The sequence below is a fragment of the Ovis aries genome, chromosome 9 (assembly GCF_016772045.2).
Source record: "Ovis aries strain OAR_USU_Benz2616 breed Rambouillet chromosome 9, ARS-UI_Ramb_v3.0, whole genome shotgun sequence".
NCBI classification, from domain to species: domain Eukaryota; kingdom Metazoa; phylum Chordata; class Mammalia; order Artiodactyla; family Bovidae; genus Ovis; species Ovis aries.
This window is the reverse complement of record NC_056062.1, coordinates 37,354,507-37,369,239: the sequence shown is the minus strand read 5'-3', so window position 1 is coordinate 37,369,239 and position 14,733 is coordinate 37,354,507. Positions and strand designations below refer to the sequence as shown.

The following is a 14,733-nucleotide window of genomic DNA, read 5'->3' as shown; positions in this document are numbered from 1 at the left end:
CAGCAGCAGCACACAGTGACTTGGCATTATTTGAGAATTAGACACAGGGACCCAGAGCTAGAGCTTACAACCTGGCGACACTGTGTTAAGGACTGATAGGGTTGACTCCTTTCTCATCTCCCTGATGCAAGATCTTGCCAAACAGTAATATTGACAAAGCTCAAGACGATGCCGCTGTGAAGGTGACTCACTATCTCCTCCAGGCAGCCTATCCAGGAGGGAGGAAGAGTGGCCCTACTCTTCCAGGCCTAAGTTGCCCTGACACTTCCCGTGGCTGCCATGTGACCTCCCCCAAATCCGTAGGGGTGTGTTTGTATTCTTACTTGGGATGTGGGTAACTGAGGCTTGAGCTGAAAGCCACTGGCAGGGCCAGCAAGCAGAGGCGCTGAGGTTACGCCTGTGTCCACTCCACCTCCCACGCCCGGTACTTTCCTGGTCACCATGCACGTGTGTTCAGCTGTCCGACTCTTTGCAACTCTATGGACTGCAGCCCTCCAGGCTCCTCTGTCCATGGGATTCTCCAGGCAAGAATACTAGAGGGTACAGCCACTTCCTCCTCCAGGGGATCTTCCCGACCCAGGGATCAAATCTACATCTCTTCTGTCTCCTGAACTGGCAGGCAGGTTCTTTACCACTGGTGTCACCTGGGCAGCCAATTCCCTTACTGTCAGGAGCCAGCCTTTGGGTGGAGGGGAGGGGGTGGTGCAGGGAATCATAAGAGGGATAAAGATGCCCCTTGTTGCTGGGGACTTGTCCTGCTTTTTTAGCACTTGAAAGTCTCATATTCCAGAAAACTCTGCACTTGAGGGCAACTCAAGAGGGGTGGGTTCCTGGAACAAGTGGAGTTGGGAAGACAGGCTCTATTGGAGACAACCTCCATAAAACCCACCTGTGAGCAGGTGCCTTTCTACGACCTGGGGGCTGGGAACAGGAGACGCCAAGTTTCCTCCAGCCAAAAGGAGCTCAAGGCTTTCATGTCAGAGCTTCTCACATCTGGGATAAGGTAACATGGTGATAACATTGATGGATTTCAGGGTAGATCACTGATATGTGTTGTTGGCTTTTTCTTGAATCTCTCCACACATTGTAGAATTCCACTAGGCAGGAGCTGATTCTTATCTGTCAGCCTGAGTTAGATGCTGAGACTGCTGGAGGCCAACACCATCTACCCAATAAAGTTCTGCATTATGCAATAATAAACAACTATAAAATGCGTGGTATGCTGTCCAAGTAAAAAGGTGTGTTACATATGAATGCTGGAAAAGAGGCTGGAGGAAGGCTGGCAATGAAACTAAAACATGTGGTCACTCAGGGACATGGACACCAAGGCTCAAACTTAGTGATTTCATAAGGGTTGCTTTTCACCACTTGTCAGGTCCCTGCAGACCTGTGTTAACCAGAGAGCTGCCTCTCTTTCCTAAATATTCCCAACTTCATTTGGTGACAGTGGGATCTCAGTCCCTCTGTCAAAGCGGAGGAAGCCCCTAGACACTGATCTCTGCTCAGCCACTTCCTCAGCTCCGTCATGAGATGTGTCTGATTATAGGAAGCTTCCATGCTCACCATCAGGAAGGAATCTGGTAGTGGTATGGACGTGGGACAAAGCACCCAGCGATGTCCTTTATGTTGTTGTGTTATTCTTCAGTTGCTCAGTCATGTCTGATTCTGCAACCCAATGGACTGCAGCATGCCAGGCTTTCCTGTCCTTCACCATCTCCTGGAGCTTTCTCAAACTCATGTCCATTGAGTCAGTGACACCATCCAATCATCTCATCCTCTGCTGCCCTCTTCTCCTTTTGCCTTCAGTCTTTCCCAGGATGGACACAAACATTCCATCCTCCAATACCTGCCCACCCTCTTGGCCTGTCCCCTGGCTGGCATCGAGGCTCTGCCCTCTTGACGTGACCTCCCGTGGGAGGCTGTCCCACAGAGATCTCTGTGTCCCAAACCCTGGGGTACTTGCTGCTAGCCCCACAGCATTAGGCTAGCCAGAAAGCAGCACCTTATTCCCCAAGCACATAGCGCTTCTCACTGTTCATTCATTTCATTTTGTCTTCAAATTCAATCACTTCCAGTTATCAGGGAGATTACTAGTAACTATTAATATGACATAGCCCTTAAAAGACTGTAACTGCCAGCAGACATATCAACAACATGGAAACCCCTGGGAAAGAAAGTCATCATTACTGTTATTAATATTTTTGGTCCTGTAGGACCTCAATAGTGGGATCCCTTTTTTTTTTTTTTTTTTGCCAGATAGCAAAGTATCTGAAACCTCTGTCTCTCTGTCTTAGGGCGATACTGACATGGGTTTCAGAGAGAATCAATATCTTCTGCTCAGAATGGATCAAAACAAAGCAGTTGACTTACCTGAGAGGGGAGTAAGTGTTTGCCCAGTTGCAGGCAGGAATTGCAGGGAATCCTTGATTCCTTCAAGTACTCTCCACTGCACAAAACAGCTAAAAATAGAGGCAAAAAAGAGATGGCTATTGCTTTTCTATTTGACAAAAATAGGTAGGCTATTAACTGTATACAGGAATAGAAAATGATAATTCTTTTAAAACTTAGTCAATAAGAAAGCAAAAACAAACAGGGAAGTAAACCAAACTGTGTTAGTTCTTATATAACCACTTCATCTACAAGCTCAGTGTTCTTGCTTTGACAACTTTTTCAAGGACATATTTAACCAGAGACAGCAAGTATAAAGGTGGTGGTTGTTGTTGTTTAGCCCCTAAGTCGTGTCCAGCTCTTCGCAACCCCGTGGACTGTAGCCCGCCAGTCTCCTCTGTCCATGGGATTCTCCAGGCAAGAATATAGAGTGGGTTGCCATTTTCTTCTTCAGGGGATCTTCCCAGACCAGAGATCAAACACACATCTGCACTGTCAAGTGGATTCTTTACCACTGAGCCACCAGGAAAGCCCCGAAAATCTGTCTGCTGCTGCTGCTGCTAAGTCGCTTCAGTCGTGTCCAACTCTGTGCAATCCCATAGACGGCAGCCCACCAGGCTCCCCCGTCCCTGGGATTCTCCAGGCAAGAACACTGGAGTGGGTTGCCATTTCCTTCTCCAATGCGTGAAAGTGAAAAGTGAAAGTGAAGTTGCTCAGTCATGTCTGACCCTCAGTGACCCCATGGACTGCAGCCTTCCAGGCTCCTCCATCCATGGGATTTTCCAGGCAAGAGTACTAGAGTGGGGTGCCATTGCCTTCTCCATTTTCCATCAAATGTAAAAAGAGAGCAGAAGGCCTTAATCATAGTAAGGTCAAACAGAAGTGTTATATTCCAAGCCCAGATTTTATGGGCTTCTCTTTAATGACCACAAACAAAATAAATGACTGAAGTAAATAAAAAAGCTAATTAAACAAATAAAAGAGCCAACAGGCATCCAATGCTGCTGCTGCTGCTGCTAAGTCGCTTCAGTCATGTCCGACTCTGTGCAACCCCATAGATGGCAGCTAACCAGGCTACCCCGTCCCTGGGATTCTCCAGGCAAGAACACTGGAGTGGGTTGCCATTTCCTTCTCCAATGTATGAAAGTGGAAAGTGAAATTCAAGTTGCTCAGTCGTGTCCGACTCTTCATGACCCCATGGACTGCAGCCTACCAGGCTCCTCCAGCCATGGGATTTGCCAGCAAGAGTACTGGAGTGGGGTGCCACTGCCTTCTCTGAGGCATCCAATAGCAGATGATAGTTCCTGGCAATGCAGGCAGTTCCAAAAGCAATCCCTGAATTACTAAGAGCACAAGAGTTAGGAAGGCATTTTGATTTTCCTTTAAGATGCATTTTTATTTCTTATTTATTTTCTAAAAGATTTTTTCATGTGGACTATTTTTAAAGTCTTTATTGAGTTTGTTACAATATCGCTTCTGTTTTTTATGTTTTGGTTTTTTGGCCACAAGGCATGTAGTATCTTAGCTAACTGACCAGGGATTTAACCCGCACCCCCTCCATTGTAAGGCAAAGTCTTAACCAGTGGACCACCACAGAACTCCCAATGAAGCACTTTTAAATTACTGGATATATTAGAAATTATTTTTGAATCCCACATGATATAAATCTATCGAAATAAAAATACTTTCATGCAACAATCTAGTGTGCATTCTGAGAAGCAAAAATAGGAAGAAAATACATGATAGTTTCTATTTATGACATTTATTACAGACCACAAATAAGACCACAAGTGATACTGAGTGCACGCATGCATGCTAAGTTGCTTCAGTTGTGTCCGACTCTTTGTGACCCTATGGACCGCAGCCTCCCAGGCTCCTCTGTCCATGGGATTTCGTAGGCAACAATACTGGAGTGGGTTGCCATGCTCTCCTTCAGGGAGTCTTCCCAACCCAGGGATCAAACCCGCATCTCTTCTGTCTCCTGCATCTATAGGCAGGTTCTTTACCATTAGCGCCACCTGGGAAGCCCCTAGAAGAGGCCTAATGTCTCCAAAAACATTTTCACAGCCCAGGCAGGTTTTGGAGTGTCAACCCTGCAATATTTATCGACTGCCAATGACAGACTTCCTTCACTGCTTTTTTTCTTTTCTTAATTACTTATTTAATTTAGCTGTTTCGCGTCTTGGTGTCTCTGTGGCATGTGGCATCTGAGTCCCCCGACCAGGGACTGAATCCAAGTCCTTTGCATTGCAAGGTAGAGTCTCAACCCTAGGACCACCAGGGAAGTCCCTTCCTCAGTGCTTTTGACACCACAGATGCCCAGGGAACCAGCCAGAAAGCCACCTGCAGGTAGAACTCTGCAGCGCTTCACTTCCCGGCGTCCACTGACCATTCCTCCTTTCTTTCCACTAGAACTTTCAGACCCTGTTCACCTCAGTTTCTTTGTGGAACATCAAATCTACATGGAAGGACTTTTCAACTTTAATCTGATTATCATTTTTCCTACTGTGATTATAAAACTCTAAAAGAAAAGGTTAGAAAGCATCACTTGGATAATGTTTTACTTTTAAACTATTACATGTTTTATACTCGAGTTCATGCTCACAGGCCTATTTTTGATAGGTCAGAAATGTCATTCATCAATAAAAAGCTATAGAATTATAAGAAGAAAATGTTCAAGTGCCTCAGACACTAATTTTTACTTCTTTATCTCAGAAAAACATAGATTTCCCTTCTTGTAGTTAAAAAAACTTAAGATGTGATTCATCTGAAGATGAAAGTGCAGATTTGGTTACTTTGCAACAACATAAATAACTATTTGGTGCTATCAGAATAGAAAAATGCCCCTTTCGTGTATGTTAAAAGATCTTCTGGGATATCATAGTAAATCACTACACAATATTCACACACCATTATATTAATGTTTACATCTTTAATAAAAAGTTCCTTCTAGACACAGAAAGTCTCAGGATCCAAACCTGAGAGTCAGCATCAGCCAGAACCACTTCCTTCGGCTTCCCATGACGCACAGCCTAACGAGATGCTCATAGGGAGGTTCACACAGAGTACCTTTGACAACAATAATTTACTTTTAAGACAGTCAACTTCTTAGAATGCTCTAAGGCCAAGGTAATTTAGGAAGCATTTTATGAGATTCAAAGAAGGAAAGGGGAGAGACAAGGATGGGATCACATCAATTAATTCCTCCCCAAGTGTGGGTCCAAGCCCATCTGTGGGTAGGAGGTTACTTTCCATATCTGCACAGGCAGCAGGCAAAAATGAAGAGGCAGGAGGGTTCCGGGCAGGTGAGGAAGAGCAAAGCCAGGAACTGGACCGTGCCCTCTGCCCCCTCTACACATCCTGGTGAGATGTGACCAGGGGTGTGGTTTGCATTATCGGGGCGTCCGAAGAGGAAGTCAGAGCTGGCTGCAGGGGGACTCCTCCACTGACCATCTCACCAGACACAGTATCTCAAAACTGAGATGCAGGATGACAAGGAACCGCATCCAACTTATTACAGACAACACCCTATCACCATAAATGACAAACTTTCAGAATATTCCTTGTTCTTTTTTTACAAACTATTATTTGGGAGAAAAGAGTATGCCCCAGGAAAGGATTAGGGAGGGAATTTGCAGGGGCTGGGAGGTATGGGTGGGGAGAAAACCACAGTTAGTATTCTGAAGTTGTCCTCCACCAAAGAACACACTGAACGCCTTGAGCCAGATTATAGCTTCAATTCAAAGCAATTATTTTAACCAGATTCTTAAATGGCAACGTCTGGCTTTTCAGGAGTAGGGAGATAATTCCTGACGGCTTTCAGATACCAGCAGGGTTCTCCACCGATCCCAGACGCATGGTGGCAGTCAGCCAGCCGTGTGACTGGTGACTCAATACACAAGTTTCTGTGGTCTCCACCATCTGATACGGTGAGGACATCAATTTTTAAGTCTGGGGGCTAAACAGTGGCAAGGGGGCTCTTTCCCAATAAAACAGAACTCCGCAGAGAAGCTGTACTCTAGATACACTGAAAAGCAAACAATTCGATTGCATTCGCTTGCGTTTCTTTAAGCTCAGCCTTGGCTGTTTAAATATTTTCTTCTTCCCAATGCAACATCTTTATTAGAGAATTCAAGATTATTTCCTGTTTGATTTACAAAATCATCCAGGCAACCACAAAGAGAAATTTTTCAATGTTGTTAAACATCAGTCAAAGTGGCAAGAACCCCACCTTCTGTGATGTCAACTCCCCATAACAGCATCCCTGTTAAACAAAGCCTGAGCCAAAAATTCTGTCTGGCACAGGGCGAATACACACCTTGCAGTGTCTCTGGAAGAATGGGATATGCAAACATCCTCTACAAGAAAGAGGCTTCATGAAAACTACAGAGGGGGAAACAAAGAGAACCCATCCAAAATGAAGGCTGCACAGATCTTTGAAGAAACAATAGAGGTTACTTCTGCTGAGACCCTGCGCTGACACCAGGAGGGCCACCGCTCTGTCCTAATTAAAGTGTGATTCTCCCAACTCTCCTCCAGGGTTCATTATTCAGGAGAGTCCGGACCGGTGCAAACAAAGTCGCCCGGGTACCAAAACGCACCTCCAGAGACACCTAAATGGATGCAGCGTCGGGCTCCCCCAAACAGCAAAGAAACCAGTAAGATTCGCTCCCTAGCACTTGCACTCTAGCATCCAGGTAAAAACAAGGTTCCCGCCCCCAAGAAGCTGGTTGTTTACCAGTTCAGCCTCCTCCGGGAGAGCTTATTCGAGATGGAACGCTGGAGGGGTGCGTGACATTAACAAAAGCAAGATCAAATTAAGCAGATGACATGATGAGCACGCTTCATTTCATGCATGGCCGTGTTTTGCAGGCGAGATAAAGATGCAAAGTAATTACCATGAGCTGAAACTTTTTCCCTGAGCCCTTTCGGCAGCCAGTGACTGCCCTGCTCTCACAACAAAGACGACCGCCTTCTCCTGGGTGCCCGACTCCTTCTGTAACGTTACCAGCTAAGCACCTCGGCCGTGGCCAGGACGCAGCGGAGTATTTCTGTATCCGTGTCTCCAATGCAGCATAAAGAGTTCTGTGGAAACCTATCAAACCGGCGAGCAGCTCGGCTGGCAACCAATGAGGAGCGGCTGGGGCGGAATCCGGCACATGCTCTCTGAGGCTCAGCTGTCACCAGCGTTTAGCAGGCTGCTAATCTAATTATAGCTAGTTTGCTAGCACAGAGCGACCAGAGCCAAGCGCAGGAGCAAATTAAATTTTAATAAACGAAACCCCGCAGACAAAATCATCTTGATTCCTGTCACCGTGAGGATTGATGGGTCACCTTATAAACCAGAAGTGGTTTTTAAAGTGCATTCTTGTTTTTCTTCCAATCTAGAGAAACAAAGAGTGGTTAAATCAATGTATGGGGTGACCAGCTTCCTTCAACTTAACAGATTCCAGAGAATATGAAAAAGAATGTGTATATATAGAGAGGTATAACTGAATTACTTTGCTGTACAGTAGAACTTAACATGACACTGTAAATCAACTATACTTCAACAAAATACATTTTTAAAAAACTTATATTCCAAAGAACATGAAAAAGAAGATGCATATTTATGTATAACAACCACTTTGGTATAGTTGAAATTAACATGACACTGTAAATCAACTATACTTCAATAAAATAAATTTTAAAAAAACTTTACAGATTCCAAAGGATATGAAAAATTAAGTGTATATTTATGTATAACTGAATCTCTCTGCCATACAGTAAGGTTGCTAAGAGTCGGACACGACTGAGTGACTTCACTTTTACTTTTCACTTTTATGCATTGGAGAAGGAAATGGCAACCCATTCCAGTGTTCTTGCCTGAAGAATCCCAGGGACGGGGGAGCCTGGTGGGCTGCCGTCTATGGGGTTGCCCAGAGTTGGACACGACTGAAGCGACTTAGCAGCAGCTGCAGCAGCAGAAATTAACACAGCATTGCAAATCAACTGTAAGTGTGTTAAGTTGCTCAGTCATGTATGACTCTCTGTGGCCCCATGGACTGCATCCCATCCTCTGTCCATTGGATTCTCCAGGCAAGAATGCTGGAGTGGATAGCCATTCCCTTCTCCAGGGGATCTTCCTGACCCAGGGACTGAACCCTGGTCTCCTGCACTGCAGGCAGATTCTTGACCATCTGAGCCATACTTCAGTGAAATAAATTAAAAAAAAAAAAAACACCGATTTTAGCACAGAGGAATAAATAATAAATTCAGTAGTAGGATGATATTAGTGGTAGTGGTATAAAATTGGAGTTTTTATTTACCTTAATAAGCAATTTGCCACTTATTTGTCCTAAAGTGCTAACTAGTCTCTCAATATAGCTTGAAATACCATGCTAATTCCCACCCATCCTGAGAATGTACTAATCAAGGTGTCAAAAATCATCACTTTGACTACAGTGATGAATAATAATTCAGAAGCACAAGAGATGGGAAAGGGGCACCAGAAGTCACTGTAAACTAAAAAATTAAGGAAATCTGCCCACAGCACAATTTCTTGGTAAAAATAGCTTCAGAAACTGAATCTCGCGAGAGGCATAGGAGAAAAGCATGGTTTCCAACAATCAGGCTATTGGGATCCGCTATTCCCTGCTGTGTGGCATGGGGCAGGTGACTGGATGTCTCTGAGTCTCAGAGGCAATAGCGGGAAGTATCTTGCAGCATCATTGCCGGGAGCTGTGAGCACTCAGCGCTCAGCATGGACCCTGGCACAGAGCAAGTTATAAATTAAGCTGTTATTCATAGCAGCTATCTTTTCACAACACCACAGTATCTCCCTCCTTTCCTCGTACCAGACTACTCTAAAAAGAAGTATCTAAACTTCTCCAGGGCACAGCTTTGTCAGAAACACCATTTAGAAATAACCAATGGGAACAGAATCTAGAAAGAGGGTACTGATGAAACAATTTTCAGGGCAGTAACGGAGACACAGACATAGAGAACAGACTACGGAGATGGGTGGGGGAGGGAGGAGAGGGTGGGACGACCGGAGAGAGTAGCATGGAAGCAAATACACTGCCGTGTGAAAAACAGCCAGCCAGTGGAAACTTGCTGTTTGCCTTGGGGAACTCAAACCACGGCTCGGTAACAACCTAGAGGGGTGGGAAAGGGTAGGAGGTGGGAGGGAGGTTCAAGAGAGGGGACATATGTATACCTATGTATAATTCATGTTGATGCATGGCAGAAACCAAAGCAATATTGTAAAGCAATTATCTTTCAATTAAAAATACATTTGAAAAAGGAAGTAATCAATGGTGACAAGCCAAGAGCAGACTTGATAGCACACAGAACCATTACTGGTATTCACTGTACTAACAAACATTACTTCCCCTCCTTCTTTTTGGATATGTACTATTCACTAACCTCAGCTGACTCTATATGAACCAATCTCAAAAGGAATTGTTGGGAAATGAGGGATTATAATTTCATTTTGTGAGTGATTTGTAATATAGATTAAATGCTATTATAAATCTAAAAAGGGCTTCACTGGTGGCTGAGATGGTAAGGAATCTGCCTGCAATGCACAAGACCTGGGTTCAATCCCTGGGTGGGGAAGACCCCTTAGGAGAAGGGAATGGCAATCCACTCCAGCATTCTTGCTTGGAGAATCCTATGGACAGAGGAGGCTCATGGGCTACAGTCCATAGAGTCACAAAGTTGGATATGACTGAATGACTAACCACATACATCTGAAAAAGTATTTTCAATGGGATATAAATTGAGAAGGTTTGTAATGAGACTGATTAAATTTAAAATGACACATTTATGTGAAAAGGGCTCACAGTGGAGAGGATAGCTAGTCAAATGCAACTTTTATCCTTTTATCTTCCAATATGTTCCTCAAAATTAACAGTCCTTCAATCATATTAACCAAATCTCTTAAAACTTCTTTTTCATAATTCCCCCAAATCGGTATATGTTCTACCAATCCAAGTTCCAATCCAGTGATAACATGCAAACTTCTCATTTCTGTAACTTTGCTGTGTTTTGTTTTTTCTTTGAAAACCTTTACAAAACACTGACATGCTCAACCTGCCTTCAGCACATGCATAATGCTTGTTAAGTGTAGCAGTAGTATGTGTGTGCTCAGTCGTGTCTGACTCATTTGTGACCCCTTGGACTGTGGCCCACCAGTCTCCTCTGTCCATGGGATTTCCCAGGTAAGAATACTGGAGTGGGTTGCCATTTCTTTCTCCAGGGGATCTTCCCAATCCAATGATCCATCCTGCTTTTCTTACGTCTTCTGCGTTGTTAGACGGGTTCTTTACCATTAGTGCCACCTGGCATTATGATTTGCTGTGAGGAACCAAATCCTCCCAGAGATTAATTAGTAGCTGTGGGGGAAAAAAATTACTATGGGGCATCCTTCATCCTTCCCTCTTTGGGTACCACAAACTGTATGAGAAATAATCCAAGGGAAGGAATATCATGGCCGATAAATGTCAGAGCAAAGCACAGAGAATCCTGGTCTATACATCAAAGAGTGAAAAACTGAGGAAATGCAGACATAGACACCAACCGTGAGAAAATATGATAGACACAAATTTCTTTAAATGACTGTCCCAGGTGCTACTTCGCAGCAGAGCCTGCATGGATTATCAAAGCGGGATCACCATTATCGGGAGCTAAAACTCCAAGAGGAATTGGCTTCAGTGATTTGGCCTAAGGCACAGATCCCTGGAGGCTGCCAGCATCCAGCCTGGTACCACTCGCAGGCATTCATCTGGGAATGCCAACAGCTCTGCCTTCCTCTTCACGGAACAGACTGCTGGCTCAAAAAGGGGCACTTTTAAAAAGCTGTTTGATTAATTTGTCTCATGCCTGTTTGGTGTAAGACATTAAACACACTTTGTAAGAGAAAGAAGCAATAATCCCTTCTTAGGTCTTATCTTTCAACACTGAGAGCCCATATATTAGTTCGAAACTGGGTAACAGTTAATTGCCGATCATTCTGTCTTTAATTTTTGGCTGTGCTGGGTCGTCGCTGCTGCACGAGAGCTCTTCTCTAGAGGCAGCGAGCAGGGTCTGCTCTCTAGCCGTGGTGCACAGGCTTCTCACTGCAGTGGCTTCTCTGGTCGCGGCGCGCAGGCACCAGGGCCCTTGGGCTTTAGCAGCTGTGGTGCACGGTGCGTGTTGCTCTGTGGCATGTGGGATCTTCCCAGACCACGAATCAAACCTGGGTCCCCTGCAGTGGCTGGCAGATTCTTAACCAGTGGACCACCAGGGAAGCCCTGCTGATCATTCTTCTTATCACTCTTCTGGGGGAACCTAGATCATTTTCTTCCAATGATCCTCGTTTCCTAGGAGTGGTGAAATGAGATGAAATGGCAAGGAGCAAGGAGACAGAAGGACTCGGGAACCTGCAAGGAGGCCAGTTCTGGAGATACTGACACGAGGCTTGCTTTGCCTGGGCGGTAGCTGTCACCACATTAAGGTGCAGAAGCCCTGGGCACCCCCCGTACAAATAGCTGAAACACACTGCATCGTCTCTACGCTGACGATCTAGGGCAGCTCATAGCTGCTCGGGGAGGGACTTCCGAGGACCCACTGGCCTGGCGTGGTGGACAGCATGAGTCAGCGATGACTGACCACAGTGCCAAGATCATGGGTGTTCTCCCAGGGACCACCTCCCCATTTCCTTGGGCCACTTGCCTGCCATATCCCCCTAGTACAGATTTACATGGTCCCAACCTCTCGGACTGTTTGTCACTCCAGCCTGCTCAGTGGACTACAGAGGGCAGTACTCTGGACTTTGAAATGGCTTTATCACAGGTCCATTTTTCACTGGATCAGCCCAGGGGTGCCCATTTCCCTGAGAGTGTGCCTGCTTCTCAGGCCTCAAGAGTAAGGGATCACGTGGTGGAAGAAGAATAAAAAAGCTTTTAGGTGGAGGTGTTTGTGTGTGCTTCAGTCAGGTCCGACACTTTGCGACCCCATGGACTGTAGCCCGCCAGGCTCCTCTGTCCATGGAATTCTCCAGGCAAGAATACTGGAGTGGGTTGCCATGCTCTCTTCCAAGGGACCTTCTCAACCCAGAGATCGAACCTGTGTCCCTTGTGTTTCCTATATCACCAGGCGGTTCTTGACCACTAGCGCTACCTAAGAAGCCCTTAAGTGTAGGACTAATCCTCAGAAAGATTTGTTAGTCACTCAGTTGCGTCCAATTCTTTGTGATCCTGTGGACTGTAACCTGCCAGGCTCCTCAGTCCATGGGATTCCCCAGGCAAGAATACTGGAGTAGGCTGCCATTCCCTTCTCCAGGGGAACTTCCAAACCCAGGCATTGAATCCAGGTCTCCCACATTGCAGGCAGATTCGTTACCATCTGAACCACCACAGAAGCGCCCCCCCCCCCAAAACTTACACACACATAATTCACATCTGCTGTGTCTCATTCGCTCCTTCTGGCCTCTAGCACCTGGGGCCAGGGTGTGGAAGGCCCAAGTGCCAACAGCCTGGTGGTTCCATTTTGTTTTTCTTTTCACTAAAACCATGTCAAAGCTATGGTTTTTCCAGTAGTCATGTATGGATGTGAGAGTTGGAACATCAAGAAGGCTTAGCACCAAAGAACTGAGGCTTTCAAACTGTGGTGCCGGAGAAGACTCTTAAGAGTCCTGTGGACAGCAAGGAAATCAAACCAGTTACCTAAAGGAAATCAACCCTGAATATTCTTTGGAAGGACTGACGCTTGAAGCTGAACCTCCAATACTTTGGTCACTTGGTGCAAAGAGCTGACCCACTGGAAAAGACCTTGATGCTGGGAAAGACTGAGGGCAAGAGGAGAAGGGGACGACAGAGAATGAGATGGTTGGATGGCACCACTGACTCAATGGACATGAGTTTGAGCAAGCACTGGAGATAGTGAAGGACAGGGAGGCCTGGCATGCTGCAATCCATGGGGTCACAGAGAGTAGGACATGCCTTAGAAACTAAACAACAAAAAAAAAATAAAAATAAATAAATAAATAAACCAGGTAAAATATGAATAAAGGATGGACAATTTTGTTCATCAAAAAAAAAAAAAAAGAAACTAAACAACAGCAACAACATGGTTGCTCCTACACACACACAAAATGAATTATTATAATCCATGGATATATAATTAAATATTATTAAAATCTGATATATACTAATTATTATAATCTAATACTTAGAAGTGAAGGAAATGGCAACCCACTCCAGTATCCTTGCCTGGAGAATCCCATAGACAGAGGAGCCTGGCGGGCTACAGTCCATGGGGTCACAAAAGAGTCAGACATGACTTAGTGACCACATAACAACAAACAATAATTAGATATAATAATAATTCCTAGACATTGTTATCTGATAAAAGCTATGAATTAGCTGGCAGAAGTTGACCTGAGCTTAAAAGCTTCCCTTCCATTCTCAGATCATACCAAGTTTCCTGAACTCCACCAGGCATTTTTAGGATTTGAATGTGTTTTCCTCATTGTTAATCTCCATCCTCCCAAAAGGACCCAGGATTAGACTCCCTCTACTGACCATGGCATAATTCTTATAAAACCTTCAATTACAATAAGTGGATTAATGTCCTAAATTTCAGCTCTGTCTCTTGAAGTGGAATGCCTACACATTTCAGTCAAAAGCAGTTTTCTACAGTTGTAAACAGTTATATAAAGTATCAGTACCAGTTCGGGAATGCAATTCTATGTATATTGTCCAAAATCAAGACATATAATCTTGCATCAGTAAGGCATGTTACTATTTTAAGCAAGAGCTTCATGGAAGAACTTCAAGTATGCATGGCATGAACGTTCATAATTATATTTTAACATGACTAACTTTGAAAGATTAGACTTTTATCCAAACAAGTGTGTAACTACAGAACATAATTTGGTATGAAATTCATCTGAGGTCTTTATGAAACTTTTAAAGCCAGTAGAGACCAAAGAATGAATTTGAATAAACTCTGGGAGATAATGAAGGACAGGAAGCCTGGTGTGCTGCAGTGCATGGAGTTGCAAAGAGTTAGATATGACTGAGCGACTGAATAGCAATAAGACAGAGGTCAAAGAGCAGCTGTCTTGAAAAGGGCCACAGCAGAACCTCAGAGGTTACATCCTGAAGGATACTCCTTGGGAGAATGACATTGCTAGAATAATACCATCATATGCTTCTCACCTTTTGTCTCATTATTTTTTATCCCAGTCTAGCCATCTTCCAGGCTTCCCAGGTGGCTCAGTGCCAAAGAACCTATCTGCCAACATAGGAGACGTGGCTTCAATCCTTGGGTTGGGAAGATTCCCTGGAGAAGGAAATGGCAACTCACTCCAGTATTCTT

At 44.7% G+C, this 14,733-nt stretch overlaps 1 protein-coding gene across 3 annotated transcripts in view; it reads right to left on the bottom strand.

The window, feature by feature from the left end:
* Positions 1–14,733, bottom strand: part of FAM110B (family with sequence similarity 110 member B) — a 144,269-nt gene that overhangs the window by 66,486 nt on the left and 63,050 nt on the right. For 2 of the 3 annotated variants that reach the window (XM_060393427.1, XM_027972972.2), the window contains exon 3: positions 2,371–2,459. The gene's annotated coding sequence lies outside the window, so the exon portion shown is untranslated. Of the gene's footprint in view, positions 1–2,370; positions 2,460–7,286; positions 7,476–14,733 lie in introns of those variants that run through there. The other variant, XM_027972973.2, reaches the window with a different exon arrangement.